General features: G+C 33.4%; 1 long non-coding RNA gene across 2 annotated transcripts; it reads left to right on the top strand.

The window, feature by feature from the left end:
- Positions 1-321: 321 nt before the first annotated feature.
- LOC105791281 (uncharacterized) lies at positions 322-4333 on the top strand. 2 transcript variants are annotated; one of them, XR_001132892.2, is made up of 5 exons: positions 322-791; positions 894-962; positions 2173-2254; positions 2892-2982; positions 3965-4333. It is a non-coding gene; the product is annotated as an uncharacterized LOC105791281 (long non-coding RNA). The 2 variants fall into 2 exon arrangements; XR_001132891.2 differs by lacking the exon at positions 2173-2254 and having other exon boundaries at positions 324-791.
- The last annotated feature ends 1053 nt before the right edge of the window (positions 4334-5386 follow it).

Genomic DNA, 5386 nt, shown 5'->3' with positions numbered 1-5386 from the left:
AAGTTTTTTTTTCTTTTGGAAAATTTTTCCTTATTTAAACTTTAAACTACAAGCAAAATTAAATAATTTTATCGGCTCATAAAAATACTTCAAATGGATTTTTTTTTTTTTTGAGATCAAAAACCTGGATCCTTTATTAGATAAAAAGACAGGCCCAAAAGACAAACATAATAAAGTCTAAGGAAATCCGAAACAAAAATAAAATGGCCTAATAATAATAGAAGAAAAAGCCTAGATCCAGTTTGGTAAACGGGGTTGGTCTAGAACCTTTTTCTAACCCAATTGTTATCAAATAATTCCCACGCTCCTGAAAAGCAACAATAAGTCATAGGGAAAATGCAAGGACGGTCTTCATCATAATTACTAGTCATTATTTCCTTTAGCAGAAAACAAGAAGTGTCTTCATTACACATCGGTTTGTCATCTCCCCATCTTTCCTTTTGTTCTCGATTTAGTTTCTCTTCAGCTCTTCAACACCTTCAAGCATTCACGGATTTTGTCCATCGCCTATCTGCATCCACCTCTTTCACCACGAAAGAAGGAACTTCTTTCAGATAAGTTGTTTCTCTCCTTTTCAGTCCCTCTGTAGCTAGAATGTGAGTAGCCTTGTTTGATTTTCTATAGGTAAATTGAAAAACACAAGACCTAAAACTTGAACATAATTGTTTTGACTCATTGATAAAAACTTTAATCTCAGATCTATCTGCTTCCTCAGCTTATAGTTTACGAATCACTGTATGGGCATCTCCTTCTATTTCAAGCGCCCTCAGCCCCAGATTTAAACCTAGATGGTATATTGTCATGCATGACTGTTTTTGAACAAATAACCTCTACTTTTTCGTTTTGAACCACTAACCCTAAGCAAGACTCTTTCCTTTGCCTATTAAATGCAGCGTCAAAGTTGATTTTATTTGTTGAACTGATTGGAGCTATCCATCTGTCTGTGAGAAGCCTACTCCCTGGTAAGTGATTATTCAACCCATCAAGTTCCTTAAGGTAGCTGAACACGAAATCTGCTAATTGAGAACTTGTTTTTTACTCACCCTCGTGAATAAAATTGTTTCTTGCCGTCCATATCACATTACACATGCCTTCTGTAATAGCTTAATTTTTAGTGGTGTCACAAGTAGTGGTTCAAGACCACTAAATTCGACAAAAGAGTTAAAAAAATTTTATTATTTAGTATTTATGAGTTAAATATGATTTTAGGAAGACTTTTGAAATAGTGATTTGTATTTTAGAAGAAACTATGAGGTTAAGCGGTTTCGAAAATGAGGTATCGAAAACTCGATTTCATAAACCGAGCTGTAAATATTTTTACAAATATTTACGAAGTGTAATTGAGTTAGTATTAAAATTTTAATAGAAAATATCAATGTTTTGATAGTTAATTAAATAAAAGGACTAGATTGAAAGAGGTGCAAAACTTGTTAATTAAAGAAAATAAGTGAGTAAATTATTTAAATAATAAATAATGGAGGACTTAAAAGGACAAATATGCCTAAATTGACATGGCTGGATGGCATGTTAATGAAAAACATTAAAATAAAACAAATGAAGGGCAAAATTGTAAATTAAACAAAAATTAAACAAATAAATAGAAATTAAAAGAGATTTCTGACAATCTCTTTGAAATTTTGGCAAAAACGGCATGGGAGAAGCTTCTAAAGCTGTTTTTTCTTTTATTTTGCTACAAGTGAGTTCAATTTTTCTTATTTCTTGTAATTTTTGTGTTTTTAAGACTTTTACAATTAGGTCCAGTTATCTACTTCATTAGTTTTTGATTTTATGAGTGATTTTCAAAGTTACCACTGATGAGTGCTGGTTTTTTATGATGAATTAATATGGATTTAGGGCTTTGATTTTGTTATATGATGATTTTATAAAGTGAATTTGATAAATATTGATTTTAGGACTAAATTGTGAAGAATTTAAGCATTAGGGTTTGCTATTAAATTTTTATGTATCAAAGGCTGTAAGATAGCCTAGAATACTTGATAAATTGTCAATTGAGAAAAATTAATTCATTTGGTAGACTAATTAGTAAGGGATTAAATTCTAAAAACTGTAAAAGTTGGGGTAATTGTGTAATTTTAAAATTTGAAGGGCACTAATTGTAAAGTAAATTGAAACTGTAATATATGCTAATGCATGAATAATTTTATATCTTAGATCAAGAGCCCGTAGATTAACGAGAAAAAGGGAAATTAACTGAATAGTCCTTGATCTACTACAAACTTACAATTTAACCCAGGTATGTTCGTATGGATAAACTTTAATGTTATATGTTAATTTGATGAATGGTATTATATATTTATTTATATCATTTGTGAAAATAAAATTATTTCTAAAATTATGAAATTAAAGTGAATGTTCGAAGTGAACGGAACGCAAGATTGAGTACAATCGTTCAGTGTAAAGGAGCAATTAACGAAAAATTACCCAAGTAAAACGAAGTTCAGCATTTGTTACGAACTTCCATGTTTGCTTTCCGTTTAGCTCTCATGAGCTTCAGCAGTTTAACTCTTCTAGGTTTCAGTTTAGCTCTTTTGAGCTTTCGTTTAACCTTTACGGGTTTCCGTTTAGCACTTATGTGCTTCTGTGCAGTCTTCGGGCTTCCGTATACGATGTACTCATATTCGTAAGATGTTCTTCAATTTGACAAAGTCTAGTAAGTCACATATGGAATAATATTTAAAGACTTCATGATTTTATCGATTTTGAGATGAAATAAGTGAATTCATCAATTGAAGTTGTGATTGGCAGGAAATGTATTTTAAACAATTTATTTAAATGAATTGTTTTAGTCTGTTTTGTAAGATTTATGTTTAAAGCTAACAAACTTACTAAGCTTCATTAAGCTTACTTATATTGTTTAATGTTCTTTGTAGATTTACAAGAAGTTGGAAGATCAGATCAACACATCGAATCACACTATCCAACTTACCAAGAGATTTTGCTAAACATACTATGTTTTATATGGTATGTATAGGGATTGAAATGGTTGTGTAAATATTAGAAACTACATTTTGGTTATGTTTCATATTAACTTATATATGTATGGTTTGTCATGTTTGGTATAAGTGTTGGTATGGGTAATGAATGAATTGGTAAAGCATGTTAATATAGTAGTTGCATGTGTGAAATAATTTATGTTCTAGTTTAGATTGTTAGAGTATATGTAATAATATGACCATAATAATGATAGAAATTGGTTGTTTTAGAGATCTTTTTATGGCCTATATGTATGAAATTTGAGATGTGTAGGTTAAATTCAAGAATAGGTGAGAAAAGAGGCCATAAAATGGTCTATTTTCATCCACATGGGTAAAGACACGGGCCTACTTTTTGCCCGTCCATAAAAAGGCCATGTGCTTCCTGCACCTTAAAATTTCTAAATAGAATGCCCAGCTTTTTGCACGTGGCCTAGCACACGGGCGTGTGACTAGGCCGTGTGATTCAAGTTAGAGAGTTACACGGGTATGGACATGGGCTGGGACACGACCATGTTCCTTACATCGAATGCCCACATGGCCTAAGACACGGGCGTGCCTTCTGGCCGTGTGGCTCACACGGCCGGCCACATAGGCGTGTGTCCCCTGCTCTTAGGAAAATTTTTAGAATTTTGGGAAAAATTCTCTGAGTTTTCTGTTTGGTCCAGATTTATTTCTAACACTTATTTTTGACCTCGAGGGCTCATAAAAGGGACAATATGAATGTTTATGTTTGGTTCTTGATATGTATGTTAAATGTTATGAAATGTTCGCGTTTAATCCATAAAGTTTGGTAATGCTTTGTAACCCTGTTTCGATGACAGATAAGGGTTAGGGGTGTTACACTATCAATCTGCACTTAAACAAAGAATTTGAATCAAATATATTTTTAATCCAACATTTGTACTCAATATTAACATCTGCTATAGGCCAAGTAACATTTAGTTTCTCCCATGTCTCCTTTGATGTAGGGCATTCCCGAAACAGATGCTCCCTATTCTCTGCTCCATTTTGGCATCTTTGGCAAGCAACGGATCCCAGCATTCGCCTGTAATGTAGGTTGCTAAAAGTAGGCAGATAGTTATAGAAAATTCTCCAGTTTGTAATTTTAATCTTAGGAGGTAGATCTAGGTTCTACAATTTTTTGTAAAATATTCTGTAGCTTTGTTGTCTTTGGGTCTGTCCATCTTGTAAGAGAAATTTATGCCTGCTAGGTACCGAATACTCCCCCGTCAGCTCACCACGCCAAATGATATGATCTTCATGCGGATTCATAGATAGAGGAATGCATAAAATTCTCGTAGCTTCCTTATCGAAATTCGAATTAGCCCATCTTTTCATTTTCTTGTGTTCACATCAGTCAAGTCTGCAACTTTATTTAGGCCCAAAATACTTTGAATTTTTTATTGCCAAGGACCCAAGCATCACCCTAGATAGACACTTGCTTGCCATCCCTATCCTCCAACCTAAACCCTTCAGAAGAAGCCCTTTTGCAGCCCATAAGCTCTACCAAGTAAAATAAGGTAGATTTTCTAACCTAGAATTTAAGAAATCTTTTTCTTTAAAATATTTTACTTTCAAAGTTCATGCTAGTAACAAATTAGGATTACGTAACAAATGCCAACCTTGTTTGGTCAATAATGCAATATTAAAATGTGACAGATTTCGAAAAACTCATACCTCCTTCCTTAAGTAGACACAAAGACCTCCTATCGCACCAATGCATGCCTTTCTTCTTATGATTCTTTTTCCACCAGAAAGCCCCTATTATATTATCCATTTCCATACAAAAGAACTTTGGCAATAGAAAGTTAAACATCGCATATGTTAGAATTGCTTGCAAAACAACTTTGATAAATACCTCTTTTCCACCTTGTGAGAGATGTCGTATGCTCCAGCTATTTATCTTCTGCTTTAATCTATCTTTCAAGCCTTGGAATGCCTTTTTTCTACCCTATCCCACCATATTCGATAATCCTAAGTACTTTTCTGGCTCTGATGAACACCGAACATTAAGTACTTAGAAAGCGAAATTCTTATCCTGCTTATTTACATTTGTGCTAAAATAAACTGTGGATTTGTCAAAGTTTGCACATTGTCCTGAGCAAGATTCATATTCACTTAGAATATTTTTTATCACATTAATCCCACTTACCGAAACCTTTCCAAATAGGGTACAATCATTCGCAAATATGAGGTGGGTGATTGGTGGAGCAGATCTGCACACTTTTGCCCCTGAAATTTTCCTTTATTGACTCGCTAATCTCCTAAGGTATGATAACCCCTTTTCGCAAAATATAAATAAATAAGGGCTCAATAAGTCTCCTTGGTGCAGCCCTCAAGATAGTTTAAAGCTAGCTCCTACCTCTCCATTTAGTATAATTGAATACTTC

The sequence above is a fragment of the Gossypium raimondii genome, chromosome 8 (genome assembly GCF_025698545.1).
Source record: "Gossypium raimondii isolate GPD5lz chromosome 8, ASM2569854v1, whole genome shotgun sequence".
Taxonomy (NCBI): domain Eukaryota; kingdom Viridiplantae; phylum Streptophyta; class Magnoliopsida; order Malvales; family Malvaceae; genus Gossypium; species Gossypium raimondii.
The sequence above is the reverse complement of the archived record's forward strand: the minus strand, read 5'-3'. Positions and strand labels throughout refer to the sequence as shown.